Below are 21658 nucleotides of genomic sequence, written 5' to 3'. Positions count from 1 at the left end.
TTCTTATCTGTAAACCGAAATAACCGTCAGAAACAACAACTCTCTTCTCAAACACGCAGGCACCATGCTGTTCTATGAGCAGAATCCCCTTCAATATGTTGCAACAGGTATCACTGTTGTCTTTCTTTTACAAATGAAGTTCATTTTACAAGCCCAGCGAGTTCAAGCATGTGGTGTGTGCAGCACGTTTTCTCTCTGGAATTCTTGTCTCTGCTCAGCTTATGGGAGAAAAAAGGAACATGGGCCTTGGAGATAAGGATATCCATGTTCAAACCCAGACCCCAGCACTTCTGAACTGTGTGACCTTGGGCAGCTTCTCCAAGTCTTCATCAGTAAGTGGAGGGAATAATGGACCACCTCCCAGTGGCTATTGGGAGGAAAACCTGGACAGTCCCATCCCAAATTAGCCCATGACTCTCCCTTTCCCCAGAACGTGCTTGGCCCTTGGGGCCCACATTGTGAGTCGTGGTCTCCCCGCCTGCCTCTCCTTCCCCATGGCGGCCTCCCTGATAGGCCCCACCTTTGAAGCTGCAGCTGCAACACTTCCGATCTTCAAATCCCCCGTCCCCGCTCTCTCCATCAGGCAAGCTCAGCCTCCCTGGCCTGGCCCCAAGAGACAAGGGCCAGCCTGTAGTATTTAGAGGATCCTATGTCTGTGGCCTTCTTCCCCTCTCTGTCTTCCCCCTCTGCCAGCCAGGGACGTGCCATTCTTTCCCTGGGAACAAGGTGCAACTTCCCCATCTGCCTAGCCTGACTCAGATTCATATTTCAACCCTGTTCTTCCTAATCTCTTCACCAATCCATCATGCCACAGACGCACACTCCTGCCACTGCCCCCATCAGCCGGCATGTGTTGACATTTCTCAGGGCACTGCCTTCTTGAGGGACATGGGAAGTGACTGTCGGGCCAGCCTGGACTCCGGTCCCTGTGTGGAAGCCTCAGACGTGGAGACAAAGTGAGAAACAGTTTGCCTCTGTGTGTTTTGGGGCTGCTCCTCTCTCCACAATGGATCCCCTGCCCAGTGCCCACCGCCACAGTCCTCCATGACCCCAAACTGACCGTTTCCCAGCAGCATTTGTCACAGCTGACCACGCCATCACTCTTGGAATAAAGCGTCTTCTTGACTTGGCTTCTAGGACACATGCTCTTCACTTTTTCTACCAGTTTCATTGGCCCATTTTCTCAGTTTCCTTGGCTGTTTCTTTCTTCTCTTCTTGACCTCTAGAGCTTAGAATCCCCAGGGGCTCCAGAGCTCAGTCCTTGGATTACTGTCCTCTGTCTATAATCACCCCCTTGGGGATCTTCTCCAATCTTAAGGACTTGAATGCCATAAATACCCTAGCCTGACCTCTCCCCTCGGCTCCAGACTCATTTATCTATCTCCTCAGCATCTCCCAGAACAGGTGTGGGTACTATCATTCATCAAGTTGCTCAGGTCAAAAGTCTCGGGGTCATCCTTGATGCCTGTCTTTGTTTTAACTGCCAAATTCAACTCATTAACCAATCCAGTTTATTCTACCTTTGAAATGTTTCTGGACCCCAACATGTCTCACCATCTCCATTGCAAATGCCAAGGTGCAAACGATCATCATTGATCATTGGTCTCATGGATTATTGCAAGCACTTTGTATTAGAATTCTCCAGAGAAACAGAACTGATTCTGTTAAATATTTATATATATTCTCTTCTCTCTTCTTATCTGTCTTCTATTTCTGTTTAGTTGTTCCATCGTGCCTGACTCTCTTGCAACCCCATGGACTGTAGCCTTCCAGGCTACTCTGTGCATTGGATTTTCCAAGCAAGAATGGTGGAGTGGGTTGCCATTTCCTTCTCCATCTTCTGTCTCTACCTGTCTAGATTTTATTTACTTTCAACAATTTTTATTGGAGAATGGTTGATTTGCAATGTTGTGTTGGTTTCAAGTGTACAACAAAATGAGTCAGTTGTACATATACATATATCTACCCTTTTTTAGATTCTTTCCCCATAAAAGTTATTACAGAGTATTGAATAGAGTTAACCTGTACTATACGGGCTTCCTTGATGGCTCATCTGGTAAAGAATCTGCCTGCAGTGTGGGAGACCTGGGTTCAATCCCTGGGTTGGGAAGATCCCCTGGAGAAGGGGATGGCAACCCACTCCAGTATTCTGGCCTGGAGAATTCCATAGACTGTATAGTCCATTGGGTCTCAAAGAGTCAGACATGACTGAATGACTTTGATGGAGGTTCTTACTAGTCATTTATTTTATATATAATAATGTGTATATGTTGGACTTCCCTGGTGACTCAGCAGTAAAGAGCTCACCTGTCAATGCAGGAGACATAAGAGACTCAGGTTTGATCCCTGGGTTGGGAAGATCCCCTGGAGAAGGGGATGGCAACCCATTCCAGTATTCTTGCTTGAGAAATCCCACAGACAGAAGGGCCTGGCGGGCTACAGTCCATGGGGTTGCAAAGAGTCAGAAACAGCTTTGCTACTAAACAGCAACAACCATGTGTATATGTCAGTTTCAATTTCCCAGTTTATCCCTCCCACCCTCTTACCCCCTGGTAACCATAAATCTGTTTTCTACTCCTGCAACTGTTTTTGTTTTGTAGGTAAACTGTGTAGATTTGTTTTAAAAGATTGGCTCGATTTGCCAGCTGAGGGTGGCAAGTTTGAAATCCGTAGGGCCGGTTGGCAGCTGGAAATGTAGATGCAGTCGTGTGTCTGAATTTTGAAGGTCAAGCCAGCAGGTGGGAAATTCAGGCAGGGTTTCCAGGTTGCAATCTTGAGGCAGGATTCCTTCTTCTTTTTCGGGAAATCTCAGTCTTTCTAAGGCCTTCAGCTGATTGGATGCAGCCCACACACATTATTCACTTGAACTCTACTGACTGTAAACATGAATCACATCTGACAAAAATATCTTCACAACAACATCTAGACTCATGGTTGATCAAACATCTGGGCACCACAACCTGGCCGAGAGCTTTCCAAACAGATCTCTTTCCTGTCTTCAGGCCTCCTTGCAGCAGCCGTCGCAGTGATCCTGTTGAAATCTAAGACCATGTCTCTCCCGGGCTTGTTGAGCACACTAATGATTTTCCACTTTACTCAAGGTAAAATTCAAAGGCTTCCACTGGCCCTGAAGGTCCCTTTGGCCCCCTTCATATCTCTGAACTCATTGCAAAATTCTGCACTTCACCCTCTTGGTTCCAGCCACACCAGCTTCCTTGTTGTCATCCAAACATGTTAAAGGTAGCTTACCTTGGAAGTCTGCTCTTCACTCACGAACTTATATGGCTCTCCTGTCACTTCCTCCACGTCTGCTTAAATGCCACTTCCCCAAAGAGATCCCTCCTGACCATCCTACCTCAGAAAGCCTCCGCATCACTCTGGTCCCCTTACTTTTTTGTAGCACCTGTCATATATGAGCATTTCATTTCTTACATTTCTCTTGCCACTAGAAAGGAATTTGTCTGTTTTCCGCAAACAATACCTGGCACGTGAAAGTGAAAGTGAAAGTCTCTCAGTCGTGTCTGACTCTTTGCGACCCCATACAGTCCATGGAGTTCTCCAGGCCAGAATACTGGAGTGGGTGGCCGTTCCCTTCTCCAGGGGATCTTCTCAGCCCAGGGATCGAACCTGGGTCTCCCACATTGCAGGCAGATTCTTTACCAGCTGAGCCACAAGGGAAGCCCAAGAATACTGGAGTGGGTAGCTTATCCCTTCTCCAGAGGATCTTCCAGACTCAGGAATTGAATCGGGGTCTCCTGCATTGCAGGCGGATTCTTTACCAGCTGAGCAGGGAAGTCTATAATTGGCACATATCTGGCACATAATTGGTGCTTCAGATCAGATCAGATCAGGCGCTTAGTCATGTCCGACTATTTGCGACCCCATGAATCGCAGCACTCCAGGCCTCCCTGTCCATCACTAACTCCCGGAGTTCACTGAGACTCACATCCATCAAGTCAGTGATGCCATCCAGCCATCTCATCCTCTGTCTTCCCCTTCTCCTCTTGCCCCCAATCCCTCCCAGCATCAGAGTCTTTTCCAATGAGTCAACTCTTCGCATGAGGTGGACAAAGTACTGGAGTTTCAGCTTTAGCATCATTCCTTCTAAAGAAATCCCAGGGCTGATCTCCTTCACAATGGACTGGTTGGATCTCCTTGCAGTCCAAGGGATTCTCAAGAGTCTTCTCCAACACCACAGTTCAAAAGCATCAATTCTTCAGCGCTTAGCCTTCTTCACAGTCCAACTCTCACATCCATACATGACCACAGGAAAAACCATAGCCTTGACTAGACGAACCTTTGTTGGCAAAGTCATGTCTCTGCTTTTGAATATGCTATCTAGGTTGGTCATAACTTTCCTTCCAAGGAGTAAGCGTCTTTTAATTTCATGGCTGCAGTCACCATCTGTAGTGATTTTGGAGCCCAGAAAAATAAAGTCTGACACTGTTTCCACTGTTTCCCCATCTATTTCCCATGAAGTGACGGGACCAGATGCCATGATCTTCATTTTCTGAATGTTGAGCTTTAAGCCAACTTTTTCACTCTCCACTTTCACTTTCATCAAGAGGCTTTTTAGTTCCTCTTCACTTTCTGCCATGAGGGTGGTGTCATCTGCATATCTGAGGTTATTGATATTTCTCCTGGCAATCTTGATTCCAGCTTGTGTTTCTTCCAGTCCGGCGTTTCTCATGATGTACTCTGCATGTAAATACCTATTGAATTGAATAAATGAATAGGATTCAAAGATTAACTCCACCAAGCACTAAATGTTTGGCCTTGGAAAACGTTCTACTTCTCTGAGCCTCATTCATCTTGTTAGCATCTTCCTGTCATATGCAAGGGGCCTGGTGACTGTTCAAAAAATGTGAAAACATTGTGAACTAGTGTTCTTAGCTGTGAAATTATTTATCAAGAAACAAAATTCTTTTTGTGCCATATGTGCACATAAATTATTCTAGGGCGTACAATAATTTAATCAGCACGTAGTTGCTGGTGGCCCATTATGTTCCAAGCACTATTCTAGGCACAACGGGTACAGTCACCAGCAGACCAGACTAGGCCACGGTCCACAGAGCAGTGCCAGTTGCTTGGATGGGGGGTCAGAATGGAGATGCTGAGAACAGGTTGGATTCTAGACATTCACTGAAGTCAGAGCCCACAGGATTTTCTGTTCTTTTGAATGTGAAGGGTGAATGAAGAGAGGAGTCAAGGACAATTGTAATGTTGACCCACATCAAATGCGGCTGCCACTTACCCAAATGGGAAGGAGGGATGAGCAGGTCAGATGAGGGTCTGGAGAGTTCAGTTTGAACATGTTAAGTATGAAATGCCTACTTGACCTCTGAGTAGAGACGTGGGCCGCTGATGTACATGCTGTGGTCACCAGGGAGGATCTGATTCTTAGGGTCTTGGAACTGGACTGAGAGAGGAACTGGAAGGAGAAGAGGCCAGATCCCAGGGCTGAGCTGTGACAGGGTCCTGCAGCATTTGGAGGTAAAGCAGAGCATGAGGAACCAGCTAAGCAGATGGAGAAGGAGCAGTAGGTAGAGCCCCCCAAAGAGAGATCAGTCTTCAAAGCCAAACAAAGAAACATTTCAGCTACAAGAGCCTGCTCTGTGGGGTCAAGTGCTGGGTTTGCTCTGGTAAGATGAAGACAAAACTGCCATGGGATTTGACAACATGGAAGTGGCTGGTGACCTTGACAGGATCAGGTTCAGGAAAGTAGTGGACGAAACCTGATTGGAGTGGGATCGAGAGAGGAGAGGAGGACAGGAAGTGGACACAGTGAGAATGGAGGTCTGGTTCTAGAGCCAGAGTTCTTAATGTTGACCTTAAAGCATGCAATGGAGAGATGACAAATTTAAAGAAAAATCAGTGTATTGGGTCTAGCAGAAGATCCGGTATGGTGAATTGTTTAAACTGAGGTGTAGTGGTTTTCCAGTTTCCCAAATGAAATGGCATTTCCCTGAAGAAGTAGGTGACCTAGTGAATGGTTTCATTTTTTTGCTCTGGTCAGTGGAAGACTCAGAGTAAGCTTGTACCCCAACATTAATGACACCGAAGCTCATTCAACCAGTGGCTTCCCTTTTAATCTATTGATCTATTTCCCCAGTCTACCCATATGGTACTGATCTTGCCCCACCCCCCTCACCTTCCCCACCTCCACACACACAGCCCTTTAAGTCTGTTTGTATTCTACCCAGCTTCATTGTCTAGATGGACTGGGGGTTGGGTATGGTTTTCAAAAACGCAAATAAGTGGATCAGGGCTGCCCCCTGGTGACAGTCAAGGAACACTGCAGGCAGAGGAAGCCAACTGTCCTTGTTCCTTAGGGCATCATTGTCTCAGCCAACCCTTTAGAGGTAAAGGGTGAGGAGACAGACTGATTTGAGACGCAGTGGGAAGCCCCAGTCCGCATGTCTATGTCTGGCTGTGAGGGGTGTCCTGCAAACATGATTGTGACAGTCTACAGAAGGGGAAGCCTGTGAGGTCGTCAGGAAAAAGTCCCTGCTTGCTAGCTGGGGTCTGAGTTGTGTGGTCTCTAGATAGTGGATGCTGAGGTGAACAAGAGGGCCGCAGTGGGGTGGAGAGGGAGGAGAAAGTTCAGGCCACAGGCAGGACCCAGTACTGACAGCAGGGCTTGGGGGCAGCCAGGGGGCAGCCCGAGGCAGCAAGAGAACCGTGGTGAAGCGGGGGACGCTGGGCCTCCAGGGTCTGGTGAAGCCTGAGCTGCAGACAGAAGCTGGCTCAGACAGAAGACTTGAGTCTTGCCCTCTTGGGAGGGGACGGTGTGCTTCTGACCTTGGCCTCTGTCGGCGTCTCTGCCTTCCTCCCCTTGGGGTCAAAGGTGTGTGTGAGCACGTGTGTGCATGCCTGCCGGCTGTGAACATGTGTATGTATGGGTGCTCTTTGTGTCTATAGGGGAGCAGGTGTGTGCACATGTGGTAGGTGAGTGTGCATGTCCATGTGCATGCGTGTGTAAGAGCACGTGATCACGAGTAGGCTGTCTGCGTAGGCATCTGCATGTTGCTGTGGGTACATGTGCAGACGTAAGCGTGTAGGCATGTGCGTGTGAGCATGCGTGTGTGCTTATGTCTCTATGGAAGCGGGGTGTCCCAGTGTGTGCCAGGTGCTGGAAGGGAGGCCTCTATCGCCTGGATGTGCACAGGGGCCGGGTGGTGGCCAGGGTCCCACCTGAGGCAGGCCTGGGCCCGGGGGTGGGGGTTCCGGGATGGAGGGTGGACGCCGGGGCTGGGGGAGCAGCCTTCACACAGCTGCGTGGAAGCTGGGGGACTAATGGAGGACCCGGGAAGGCGTCCAGCCCAGGGCAGCCGGATTGGACTGTTCTCGCTTCTTCACCTCCAGCAGAAGCCCGAGTGCTGTGGCTTTGAAGTCTGTAGAGCCGAGGTCACACGGCTGTGGACTCCTGGGCAAATCCTTCACTTCACTGAAGGCTAGTTGTCTCGATAGTGAGATGGAAACAGCACAGCTTGGTGACCGAAGTGGGGTGATGAGGGCACAGAAAGGCCAGTGAGTGTTCACTGGGGGCTGACAATGAGCCAGCCCTGATCTAAGGGTTTTACAAGTACAAACATATGGCTTTCTCACACAGCCTTCGGTGGTAGAAAACTCTCCTTTTACAGAGAACACAAAGGCACAGAGAGGCTTATTAACTTTCTTGAGAACACACAGCTTATATGTGGCAGAGTTCCTGAGCTGGTGTCACAAACACTATACTGACCTGTATGAGCGGTGAGTGGATATAACGCATCCCTCAAAGTGCTGGGCACATCGTAGACCCTTGATAGCTGTCTCCTCGTTCTCTCTACCCTCTATCTCTCTTAAGGGTTCAGGGCAACAGTTGAAGGAAAGAGTAAGTCCTCTTCATGATTGCTACCTCACAGAAGTTCTTGGGAGTCGTGGAATCCTGATGTATCAAAGAAATGATCTGGATGTTGGTTCCTGTAACCCCACCACCAGCAAGGTGATAATAGCAACATATTGTTATATATGCTGATACATAAAGGTTGGATGTAGTCTTTCATTCAATTGACATTTATTGAGCTTCAGTTCTTTGCTGGACATCAGGGCTCAGAAATAAGGGGCTTCCCTGTTGGCTCAGACAGTAAAGAATCTGCCTACAATGTGGAAGACTTGGGTTTGAACCCTAGGTTGGGAAGATCCCCTCCTGGAGAAGGGGCTGGCTACCTACTCCAGTATTCTAGCCTGGAGAATTCCATGGTCAGAGGAGCATGGCAGGCTACAGTTCACGGGGTTGCAAAGAGTCAGACACGACTGAATGACTAACACTTTCACTTTCACGGCTCAGAAATGGATAAGACGGTCCCTGATCTCAAAGGGCTCATCATGGTCGATGAGGACAGGTGAGGTCAATACTGTGTGGCGGACGTGGGGAGTGGGGAGGCTCAGGAGGCGGCGGGAACCCCGAGGAGGCACCGCCTACCTCCAACGAGGAAGTGGGGAGTTGTCGGCCCCCTCCAGCCCTTTGCTCACGTCTCAGCCCCGGGATGCTTCCCCAGTCCTCTCCCATGTCCGGCCTAGCACCCTTCTTCCGGGAAGCCAGCCCAGACCATGCCCTTCCTCTCCTTCTTGGGAACTCCCGCGGTCCTTGTGCCCCCTCCATGGAATCTAGCTTCTGCTACCTTGTTTCTGGTTTGGGTGCAAGGGACCCACCTCCACAGATAGCATCCTCTCCAGGGCTCAGCCTTCATCTCACATTCCTCAGAGACTCGGTGCTCAGGTGGCCCCACACAAGCCTGGGGCACATCATCTTTACCGATGCTCCAGTTGGGGGTTCTTTGTTTGCAGCACCAGGGTTGAGCCGCTGAGGAAATCCTAACTGCTGAGTCAGGGGCCCCCGCTTTGCCAAGCAGGACTGAGTTTCATTAAGTGAGGATGAAATACAAATTCCCCGCAGCATTCATGGGATTGATGTCCAAGGCGCAGCTGCCATTTATGTTTTGAAATTTGCAGTTGGGGATCATTGTGAAACTTGATTGCTCGGTCTTGGGGACTTCTTAAAGTCCAACTCTCACAATAAGGCCAATCAGACTCCACCATCAAATGTCAAATAGGAGCTAATGAACCATTCACGGGCTGGGGAGAGAAATCAGGCAATCTCTTATTTCGGGATTATCCCTTCCAAATATTGAATCTGAACTGTAAGCAGAATTTGCTATAATTGCATCCCCCTCCTCGCGGGTATGGGGGATCATTGGCATTCGCTTTGTGTCTCAGCTTTCTGGAGAGAGGCTTGACAAGCCGACCCACTGCTGTCTGGAGGCACGTGCTCCTGGGGCACTGTTTAGAGACAGAGTGGGCAAGGCGTGCTGGGAGTCTTCAGCTCCCTTGGCTGAGTCGGTTGAGCCTGATGTTGGCTGGGTGTCCCTAGGTGCCTGTATGGCAGCCTCTTTGTAGGAGAGAGTGGTCCCCAGCAAGGAAGGAGGACACCTTCACATTGGCTCCACTGGGAGCCTGGCTTTGGCTGCAGGAAGGTCATTCTAGCTCAGGGACAAGGGAATGTGTCTGTTGCATTGGGATCTGCAAAGGCTACCCGCTCGGCTGCTGCCCTGTAGGCTGATGCCCAAATACGTATGTTGCTCTCTGACTCCCCTTTGAAACATGTGGCTGGGTGACTTTGGTTATAACAGATGGTTTGCCATCACTTTGACCTGGGACAGTGCTGTGATATGGGAGGCATTTCTTTTCCTCTTGGTTTCTCTTGGAACGGAGGGTAGCAAGTGGTGAGCCACTCCCTGCGGCAGAGGTGGCGGACCGTCTGGCAGTTTCCTCTCCCCTGTCAGACGGCACAGTCCTGGCTGGAAAGCAGCTGTCCGGCCAGCGATGTGCAGTTAGGCTTAGTCACATGGCTGGCTTTCATCACTAAAACGTGAGAGGCGGCGATGTGGGCTACTCACACTCCAAGGATCTTAAGGGGCAGTGCACCTTCTCCACCCCAATTTCCCTCCTTTACTAAGTGGTTTCGGGTGATGACAAGGCTCAGCGGGATGAGCTCACAGATGGGAGGAGCCAGAGTCCCTGAATCACCCACGCTCAGGCTAGGCACCCGTAAGTGGAGTGCATTTAACCGTTCATCCCTCCCTGTAGCTGTTGTCATGTGAACTTGGAGTAACCCCTGTAAAGGTGGAGCGTATTGGTCAAATCAACGGCCTCACAGCTTGTGGGATCTTAGTTCAGCAACCAGATACCTGGGGCCATAACAGTAAAAGCACAGGGTCCTAACAACTCTGGGAATTCCCTCATTATTTTCTTGAATCAGGTTTGCCACAAAATTAAAGGAGATTTCCCCTGGCCCCACATGGGCATAGCCTGTCCCATGATCACCAACGCTCACCAGAGTGTTACTGTTGTAAAACCAAGAGTGAATTGACACTGACACACCCTGATCACCCGAAGTCCATAGTTTCCCTTAGGGTTCACTCTCGGTGTTGTGTATTCTGTGGGTTTGGACAAGTGTATGACATCCATCCATCATGATACTGTACAGAGTATCTTCACTGAACTATTTTGCTTTTCTCTTTTTTTTAACCCCATCATGCCATGCTTGTGTGCTAAGTTGCTTCAGTTGTGTCTGACTCTTTGTAAACCTATGGACTGTAGCCTGCCAGGCTCCTCTGTCCACGGGATTTCCCAGGCAAGAATATTGGAGCGGGTTACCATTTTCTCCTCCAGGGGATCTTCCCAACCCAGGGATTGAACCAGCATCTCTTATGTCGCCTACATTAGCAGGCAGGCAGGCTCTGTACCACTAGCGCCACCTGGGAAGCCCCCATCATGCCGTCAATTCTCAGGAAATGGGTTCCAGTGGCTCAGGCTCCTCTCCATGGGTCTCACAAAGCCTGCCTCTCTGGTTGGCGCAGGCTGGCACTTCCACTAAACCCAGCACCTTCCTCCTTGTCTCATTTCTATCCTGGCTCTTAGAGTGCTTACTGCATTCAATGCATTCACTCCTTCTCTTGGCAAGTATCTTGTCCTTCTCCTGTTTGTTCATAACAATGTCAGCAACAAGCAGGCCCGTGTCATAGGCTCCTCCAGTTTTGCTGTGGTGACACTTACAGTGCATTCCTTTTGAACAGTCCTGTTCTTGGATGTCGACAACATCACCTTCTTTGTAGGTTCACGTGTACGTGGCCGAAAGAAAAACTTCCTGTTTTCTAAAAGCCTGGAGAACATTTAGTGGGTGCCCCTCCTCTTTCCCTTCATGTTGGTCATTTTGGTGAAATTACTGGAAGATGGTGGTTCCGGCTAAAAGGCCATAAATGCTTTTCGAATGAATGAATCAAAAAAAAAAAAAAAAGAGTCTTGAAAATAGTATTGGGAAAAAAGATCAGAACGTATAGGCTGAAACAGCTGTTCAACAGGGTTCTACTGTACAGCACAGGGAACCATATTCAATATTCTTCAATAAACCATAATGAAAAAGAATATGAAAAACAATATATATATTTGTATAACTGAATCACTTTGCCATACAGCAGAAATTAACACAACTTTGTAAATCAACTATACTTCAATAAAATACATTGGAAAAAAAAAAGAAGCAACCGTTTAAATCCAGAGTGGCTCCTAGTCCACATGTGGCTTAAATCAGCACCATCCTCACGGTATTTCAGTGCAGCGTATTTGGACCTCAGGGGCACCCCAGCTTGGTCCCTGCCTTCCTTCCCACGATTGACAGTGTTGCCTAAAATTCTCAAGCATCGTTGATTAACACACTAGTCCGAGGTGATACACTTGAAGGGGCAGTGTTCTTCGATACATCTTTTGACCTGTTTGCTTAAAAATGCACCACGTTACTGAAACATGCATTGTCCCAGTTCCTCTTCCATCATGATTTGGAAGAAGACTTGGCAGCAAATCTGGATGTTGGAATCTTTCTGGAAATTGTCGTCATCATATTGTCTGTCAGCGGGGGCCGGGCACCTACTCTGCAGGCAGTGGTGAGTCCTTTAGTCCTCTCAACGCCTCTGTGAGGGGTCCCTCCTGCTTGTTGTTTAGTCACTCAGTCGTGTCTGACTCTTTGCGACCCCATGGACTGTAGCCCACCAGGCTCCTCTGTCCGTGGGACTCTTCAGGCAAGAGCACTGGAGTGAGTTGCCATGCCTTCCTCCAGGGAATCTTCCTGACGCAGGGATTGAAGCCACGTTTCCTGCATTGCAGGTGGATTCATTACTGCTGAGCCACCTGGGAAGCCCCATGCCAACTTTAGAGGTGGATAAACTGAGGCTCTGGGAGATAGAGCCAGGTGCCAAGCTGGCAGAGCAGGAACTGGTACAGCGAGGATCCAACTCCAGAGTACCAGGTGGGGCAGGTATGGTATCTTCTATAGGCCACATGTCTTATTGAAAAGGTCAGGCAGATGCTGCACTAGAAACCCTACTCATTGACACCCCATTGTTCCAGAAACGTTGGCTGAGGGTCTTCCCTGTGTGAGGAGGTTGCAGGGAGGCAGACAAGGTGTCTAACAGTTGAAGCTGGAGAAGTGGAAAGCCTCCTGGGAGGCTGGGGCCTTCCTCTCACCTGAGCAGGGCCAAGTGGCTGACCTGGGGACCCCCAAAGTTCTTTCCTTCTTGAGCCTATGGGCATATGTCTGACTTGTATCCAAGTGACCCTTCAAGCTGTGCCCTTTCTGCTCTAGAAAGGAGCCACGTCTGGTAGGGGCACCCACAGGGGCAGGCTCCCTGCCCTGAAACACTCCTGGAGCTGGTTTGCTGTCCTGTAAGCAAGGTCAGTGGTGGAAGACCCACATGACTTTAGAAACAGCCTGCTCTACTCCTAGGCAAGGAATCCTTTGGTTGATAGCACAGGTTCGAGGCCCAACAGACCTAAGTTTGAATTTTAGCCTAGTTGTTCCCTAACCAGGCTTGGTCCTCCTGTGTAAAATGGGGATAACAGATTGAATCTCCTTCTCTGAGTTGTTATGATGGATGAATGAGTAATGCATTTAGTCCAAGACTGGCACAGAGATGAATATTTACCAAAACAACCAGAATTGTTCAGGTATTTTGCCCAAAGTGGTGTCTTTGGCCTTCGTGGAAATCCTTAGCATGAAGTAATAATCTTGATAACATTTGTTTGGCACAGACTAGGTGCCAGACTCTGTTTTAAGAGTTCTAGGTGTATTAAGTCATTTAATTCCTATGTCAGCTTCATGAAGTGAGTATTATTATTATCTTCATTTCATAGATAAGGAAATTGAGGCACAGAGAGGTCTGTCCTGGAAATCTCTGAGGAGGTTCCATAAGGCTATAGGCTGCTCAACAGGAGGGTGGTTTGGTTTGAGATGGGGAACCCATTCTTAACATCTACCAGAGCAGTCTTTTTAAAACTCTATTATGTGTAAAAAATATATTTTTTGGCTGTGCCCCACAGCATGTGGAATCTCAGTTCCCCAACCAGGGATCAAACCCTGCGCCCTCTGTGTTGAAAGCCAGGAATCTTAACCACTGGACTGCCAGGGAAGTCCCTAGCAAAACAGTCTTAATGATATCCCCAATATTTGTGAGACCACCTCACAGTAAAGTGAGTATTTTTTTAAGTTACAAATTAAGAACTCTTGTCCTTTGTAAGACACTGTTAAGAGAATGAAAAGACATGCAACAGACTGGGAGGAAATATTTGCAAGTCCTATATATGTTAAAATATTTGAATCTGGATTAAATAAACAACTTGTGAAAGGCCATAATAAGAAAACAGCTCAATATTTTACAATGAACAAAAGATTTGAACAAATACTTCAACAAGAAGATAAACAAATGGCAAGTAAGCACATGAAAAAAATGTTTAACATCAGTTGGCATGGTTGTAGTGCAAATTAGGACCACCCTGAGATACTACTTTATACCCCTTAGAATAGCTGGAATTTGAAAGACTGACTACACTATGTGTTGGCAAGGTTGTGGAGCAACAGCTCAAACACTGCTGGTGGGAGTGTAAAATGGTACAATCCCTTTGGAAAACTGTTTGTCAATTTCTCAAAGAGTAAAATTCGCACCTACCTTATGATTCCAGCCACTGCTAGATAACCACACCCAGGTATTTATCCAAGAGAAAGGGAAGGACAAGTCTACGGGAAGACTTGTATCTCAATGCTCACAGCAGCTCTAGTTGCAACAGCTCATCAAGTGATGGATCAACAACTTTGGTACATGCGTGCTATGGAGTACTCTCCAGCAAATGCTGTTCAATGTGGATGAGTCTCAGAATAGTTAGGCTGAGTGAAAGAAGCTTGGTAAAAAAAAAAAAACAAAAAACAAGTAGATCTCTGCTGCTAAGTCGCTTCAGTCGTGTCTGACTCTGTGCGACCCCATAGACGGCAGCCCACCAGGCTCCCCCGTCCCTGGGATTCTCCAGGCAAGAACACTGGAGTGGGTTGCCATTTCCTTCTCCAATGCATGAAAGTGATAAGTGAAAGTGAAGTCGCTCAGTCGTGTCTGACTTTTTTGACCCCGTGGACTGCAGCCTACCAGGCTCCTCCGTCCATGGGATTTTCCAGGCAAAAGTACTGGAGTGGGGTGCCATTGCCTTCTCCGAGTAGATCTCTAAAGTCCCATTTATATAATTTCAGGGAATACAAATGAATCCATAATGACGGGAAGCAGGCAAGTGGTTGCCTGGGGGTGAGGGGAGAGAGGGTTGGATTTCCAAGCTGGGAAGACATATTCCCAAGACAAAGGCCCATAGGCTCAAGAAGGAAGGAACTTTGGGGCTCACCAGTTCAGCTGCTTGGCCCTCCTTAGGTGAGAGGATTTCATTTCCTTAAAGAGGAAACTTTAAGGGAGGAGGACATATTTGCCATCTCAAGTCTGGGGGTGGTTTCACAGGTGTATATATTTGTCAAAACCTACTCAATTCTAAGCTTTAGCTATCTTCAGGCTTTAATGTTAATTATACTTCAATAAGGCTTCCCTGGTGGCTCAGCTGATAAAGAATCTGCCTGCAATGTGGGAGACCTGGGTTCGATCCCTGGGTTGGGAAGATCCCCTGGAGGAAGGAAAGGCTACCCACTCCAGTATTCTGGCCTGGAGAATTTCATGGACTGTATAGTCCGTGGGATCACAAAGAGTCAGACACAACTGAGCGACTTTCACTTTATACCTCAATAAAACTGTTAAAAGTGAGATTTAAGTGTGATGAATAAGGGCTTGAAGAGTTACTAGATACCCTGACTGACTTAACCCAGGGTCTGATGCTTTTAAGAAATTCCTTTTTTTTTTTTTTCAATTTTTAAGTTAAAAAATTTTTTGGCCATGCCTGCAAGGCATGTGGGAGAAGGCAATGGCACCCCACTCCAGTACTGTTGCCTGGAAAATCCCATGGATGGAGGAGCCTGGTGGGCCGCAGTCCATGGGGTTGCTGAGGGTCGGACACGTCTGAGCGACTTCTTTCACTTTTCACTTTCATGCATTGGAGAAGGAAATGGCAACCCACTCAAGTGTTCTTGCCTGGAGAATCCCATAGACAGAGAAGCCTGGTAGGCTGCAGTCCATGGGGTCGCACAGAGTCGGACACGACTGAAGTGACTTAGCAGCAGCAGCAGCAGCAGCAGCAAGGCATGTGGGGATCTCAGTTTGATCCTCGAGCAGGGATCAAACCTGTGCTTCCTTGTGTTGGTAGCATGAAGTCTTAACCACTGGACCACCAGGGAATTCCCTGGGGAATTATTTTTTTAAAAATTAAATCTCCAGTGAAGGGCAGGCCCTGTACTAGGCACTTTCACTTCGTTCTCTCAGGACCTGGTCAGAGCCCATGCAGCCAGTGTCCCTCTAAGGTGCATGGGGTGGGGGTGAGGATGCTGCTCAGAGCTCACATGGGGAAAGCTTGGGGAGATCTCGTCAGATTTCCAGCTTTCCACTTTCCAAATGTGTAGTTTCGGCTCTTTTAGGGCTGGTTCTTCCTTTGAACCTGACACCTCTCCCCTTGGCTCACTGCTATTGCTGTGGAGCTGTGTTCCTTAACTTCCTCCTGGAACGATGGGAGGCAGAGGAAGGATCAGCTCTCCGTCAGCAGCACCAGCCTACCAGTTCAGAGCTGAGTGAGGTGAGGAGGGCAGGGCCCTGGAGTCGTCTCTGCCCCAGGCCGCATGCTCATCCTTTTGAAACAGCCCTGGGGATGCTCAAGCATCTGTCTCATGCATATTCCAGCTGTCTCCTGAGGAGGCAGACTCGGCAGGCAGGCCAGGAAAGGGAGGGACGGTGCATCTGTTCATGGTCTGGTGCTCTCGTTCTCCTTTCACAGACCCAAGTGAAGATTTTAAAAGATGCTCAGAGATGTTTGCAATGGAAATCACTGCTGGGTCCCATCCCCAGTGTCTTGGTGTGCGTGTGCGTGTGCGTGCATGCGTGTGTGTGTGTGTACACAAGCCCAAGGCCAATGCAACTTGGCTCCCTACCTCCTCCCATGATGCAGGTGTGAAAGCCCCTCCTCTCCTGGTTTGGCAGTCTGTTGGGAAGGACCTGCTGGACTGTTGGATAAACGCTGGCTAACCAGGGATGGAGGCTGTGAATCTCAAACAGGCACAGCTGTGAGTGTAGACAGCAGGAGGAACAGGCTCCGGAGGGAATGAGGGGCTGACCAGTGAAGAATGCATGCACACGTCGCAGAGTCTTCACCTCACCCCGGGCGCTACTGGTGTCTTTGGCTGAATTGCTCTTTATTGTGAGGTGCTGCCCTGTGCCTTGTGGAATATTTGGCAGACACCCTAAGATCCCACCCTGGGAAAGTCATGACAATCAAAACTGTCCCTGGCTGTCCCCTGGGGGAGAAATCACCCTGGCTGAGAGCCACGGGACTAGCCATTTTGGATCTCAGTTATACCACCTGAGAAATGGCCACACTTGCTCTCCCTGAGGGCGGGAGATTGGACTAGATTTGCACTGTCCAATGCAGTGGTCACAAGCCACATGCGGTTTGAACACTTGAATGTGGCTAGTTTGCACCTGTGAAATGCAGGCTGAATTTTTAAGATTTAGGGCTTTCTCAGGTGGCACTGGTGGAAAAGAACCTGCCTGCCAGTGCAAGAGACATAAGAGACACAAGTTTGATCCCTGGGTCAGGAAGATCCCCTCAAGGAGGGCATGGGAACCTATTCCAGTATTCCTGCCTGGAGAATCCCATAGATAGAGGAGCCTGGCGGGCTACAATCCATAGGGTCACGCAGAGCTGGACACGACTAATGCAGTTTAGCACAATAGCATGAGTGGGATAGAAATGAAGTAACATATCTCACTCATTTTTGTGTTGCTTACACGTTCAAACGATAATATTTTGGACATATTGGGAAAAATAAAATATATTATTAAAATTAACTTTACCAGTTCCTTTTTACTTTTTAAAATGTAAAACTTTTAAAAATTTCTCTGAGGAAATCTGAAACAACCCACGCTCCTCCCACCATTCCTATTAGACAGTGTTAGCGTGGAGGAGTTGTTTAGTCACTAAGTCGAGTCCAGCTCTTTTGCAACCCCAGGGACTGCAGCCCCCCAGGCTCCTCTGTCCAGGCAAGAATACTGGAGTGTGTTGCCATTTCCTTCTTCAGTGGATCTTGGCTACTCAAGGATCGAACCCACATCTCCTGCACTGGCAGGCAGATTCTTTACCCTTGAGCCACCAGGGAAGCCCCAGTGTGGAGAAGCAACAAACGTCAATCAAAGAATCAGTTGGCGTGAGGATTCTCTGATGAGGAAAGAGACATGGCAGATGCGAGCATGATGGGGGGATGCTCAGGAGTCAGGAAAGGCTCACCTGAGGCAGTGATGATAGCAGATCTGAGGGAAAAGGAGGGGAGGAAAAGGAGGAAAAGAAGAAAGAGAGTGAGGGGGAGTAGGAGGAAAAAAGAGGGACAGGAGAAGGAGAAAAAGGAAATTCACGCAGAGGAAACAGCACCAAGGCACGCTGTGGTGGGAGGAAGCGCGGTGCTGAGACCCGGCCAGCAGCCAGGATGGTGGAACACAGGGCTGGACTTCGTGGGCTGGATGAGGAGCTGGTCTTCATCCTTAGGGCAGTGGGAAACCACGGAAAGGAGTTTAAGCAGTGGGGTGACACCGTCTGATTTGCTTTTTAAAAAGTTCACTTCTTCTTTGATGTTTTACCTCCACTCTGAAGAAGTCACAGAGGGCTCCGGACAGGGACTGCTGGGTCCAGATCTGAACCCTGTCATTCACTCGCTCAGGAATCACCAGCAGGGAACTCAAATGCTCAGTGCCTCAGTTGCCACATCTGGAACATGGGATGATGATGCTAAGAGCATTTACCGCATAGGGTTGCTGTGGCGATTAAGTAAGTTATCATGAGAAGAACACGGTAGAACCGGGCTGGACACACAGTAACCACTCAGAGTTTTCCAACAGTAACTTCCTGAGCTGGGAGAACTATCTTAGAAATCTTGCCTTTCTTTGTCCCGGGTATGAGTACAAATATGCCATATGTATATACATAGTCGGGGCAAGGCTTTTGAGGGCTTAGTTTCCATATCAGGGATGGAACTGGTGCCCTTGGCAGTGAGCGCTCAGAGTCTCAAACCCTGGACTGCTAGGGAATTTCCATGTCTTGTATTCTTACGTTTCTCTTTCCCTTGAGCCTTTTTCCTCTGTTAGGAGGAAATCTCAGCTGTTGGAATTTTTGCCTTCTGTTCCTGGTTCTTGACACATGAAGGCCTAGAGAACGTGAAGAAAGGAGTTGGGAGGCAGGCTGTCAAGGGACACAGGGAGAGGATGTCATTCAGGGCCACGATTCCAACTTCTCCCCAATGGCAGGATCTCTTACAGCTTCTCCCAGTGTTGCTTCCTTTTAAAGTTAGTCTGAAAAAGAAGTGCTACCCCAGCAGGAAGGAAAAGAAAAGTGAGCTTCCCTTGGCTCCTGCCCACTGGAGAGCCCCAGCTGCTGGGCCAAGGCGGGGAGAAAGTACAGCTTTCACAACTTTATGCACATATTTGGAAAAGTCCTTGATTGTTGAGTTCTTTGACCACCTTCCAAGAACCCAGCAGTGCCTCCTTGGAGGGTGGCCCCTGGGAGCCAAGACTGGTCTAGGATATGCTGCAAATTACCCAAAGGTTTATAGCAGCTTTGGCGGCATGACAGGTATACAGAGGAGCTCAAAATCTTAAAAATCCATCTGGGTAAATAAAACCAAGTTCTTCTGCAGCTCTACATTTTAATTCAACCTGAAGTTTCTTAACAGTGCTGGGTCACGGGCCTGACCTGTCATCAGTGGACAGCTTTGATGACAATCCATTCAACTTGTCTCCTGGGAGGAGGGTGTGCTTACTGTGTGCAGTGAGGCAGGGAAGAGAGGCTCCTGCAGCCAAGACCCAGGAAGACTTGGACTCGGCCATCCATCTTCCTGTTCCCGACACAGTTAAGAGCTGAATTTGGTCCAGCTTTCTTAAGAACTTAGCTCACCCTGGGTTAAAGCTTGGGCGCTGGGCCCTTCAGGAATCCCAGGGGATTCTAGATCAACTTCATTCTCTCTAAGGTAAAGCCTAGGGCTGATGTGATCCAGTGTGTTTCTGAAGCTCCAGGCATCACATCCCCAATATGACAGTTTACCAAGTAGAAAGGAAGGGGCTATGGACAAACCTTCTTGCTTGCTGTGATGTAGTAAGAGATATATTTATCTCTGTCTCTGATTCCTGGTACAGAGCACCTAAAACCCTGGTAATCTCCTGAGTGATGGGAGACTAGGAACATCTTTTATTCTAATATTTGCTCTTTGACCCTGATTCTTGACATAAGGACTTCTAATACCCTTGGAATCTCCAGTGTGATGAGTGTCTCTTTGGATGCTAAGGTGAGGACTTGTGACTGAGGGTCCCTTGATAGCTTCAGAAGTCACCAGAAAGATCAAGTCATGATGCGAAGCTTAGAATTTTCAGCCCTATCTCCCAAGTTCTAAGGAGGCTGGGGGGCTGCAGGTTGAGTTGGCCATTGATTATACCTACATGATGAAGCCTCCATCAACATCTCTAAACTATGGAGTTTGGAGAGCTTCCGGGTTGATGAATACATGGAGGTGGTTGGGAGGGTGGTGTACCCGGGGAGGGCATGGGAGCTCCACTTCAATTCCACATTTACTGCCCTTTGAACATCTTCATCTGGCTGTTCATCTGTATCCTTTGCAATATCCTTGATAATAAACAGTAAACATGAGTAAATGTTTCTCTAAGTTCTGTGAGATGGTCTAGAAAATTATTGATCCTGATGGAGGAAGCTGTGGGAACTCCTGATTTATAGCTGGCTTCCCTGGTGGTTCAGATGGTAGAGAATCTGCCTACAATGCAGCAGATGCAAGAGACCCAGGTTCTATCCCTGGGTTGGAAAGCTCCCCTGGAGAAGGAAATGACAACCCACTCGGAAGGAATGAGGAGCCTTCCGAGCTATGGTCCATGGGGTTGCAAAGAGTTGGATATGACTGAGCACTTTACAGGAGGGTTAGAAGTACAGGGAGATTGAAATTGAGTCAGAAGTGAGGTGTGGCCTTGTGGGACTGAGCCCTTAACCTGTGAGGTCTGCACTAATCCCTGGCATTTAGGGTCAGAATTGAGTTAAGTTGTAGGGCATCCAATCAGTGCCCATTGTGAACTGTAAGTGGAGAATTGCTTGGTATGGAAACCCCCACAGATTTGATGTCAGAAGTGTTCTGAGAGTAGAGGAAAACGTAGTTTTCTTTTACATGCTCTCTCTTAGGTTGGAAGTTTTCCCCAAATCCCCGACACTCTCCTTCGGTCTTAGTGGAACTGTGTCACAAATCCACCTGAGTCACTGGTGTAGGGTTGCTGTGATTGGCTTAGACCAGCCATGGTTCACGCCCTGCAGGCACGCTGGGCTTGGTGGCAAGGAAGAACTGGGCTGCAGCTAGAGAGGAGCTCAGTTGTCCTGCAGAGCCTTTATCCTGAGAGCAATGGGGAGCTATTGTAGAGCTTTAAGCAAGGGAGCGACATGATCAGATTTGTGTTTTTCAAAGACGATCTGGCAAGAGAGTGGAGAATGGGTTGAAAAGAGGCAAGAATAGAAGTGAGGAGATTAGTTCCAAGCTGTCCAAGCTTGTATAACAATGAATCAAGTCAGATAGGATTTCATTCTATTTGCTGTAAAGACTTTTTTTTAAAGGCTTTAATATGTTGCAGGAAAATGCTTTGAAAAACCTCCTGGTATATTTTCCCTTCTTGGTAATTTACTCTTTGCTCTCTCACTGCCCTTAAAGCTGAGCCAGGAGACCAAGTTCATTGCCCCAGGAGAGAGGAGGAAGAACGCTGTCTAGGACAAAGAAGTCCTCGCAAGCTGTAAATTTCAAACTAGACTTTCTAAATCCACAGACAGACAATAGTCTAGGGCAGCAGTCAGCACACTACAGCCTTCGGACCAAATCTGGCGGTTTGTTTCCAGTTAAGTTTTATTGGAGCACAGCCGTGCTCGTTTGTCTACAAACTGTCTATGGCTTATCGGCGCTACAGCAGCAGAGCAGAGTGATGAGGACTGGGAAGTCTGAAAAATTTACCATCTGGTCCTTTAGAGAAAAAAGTTTGTCAACTCTAGTTTAGAAAGGCACAATTTGGAAAGAGGACGTATTTTTAAAAATATATTAATTTTTGAAATTAATTATTTGGCTATGCTGGGTCTT

Source organism: Bos mutus, chromosome 3, assembly GCF_027580195.1.
Source record: "Bos mutus isolate GX-2022 chromosome 3, NWIPB_WYAK_1.1, whole genome shotgun sequence".
NCBI classification, from domain to species: domain Eukaryota; kingdom Metazoa; phylum Chordata; class Mammalia; order Artiodactyla; family Bovidae; genus Bos; species Bos mutus.
The sequence above is the reverse complement of the archived record's forward strand: the minus strand, read 5'-3'. Positions refer to the sequence as shown.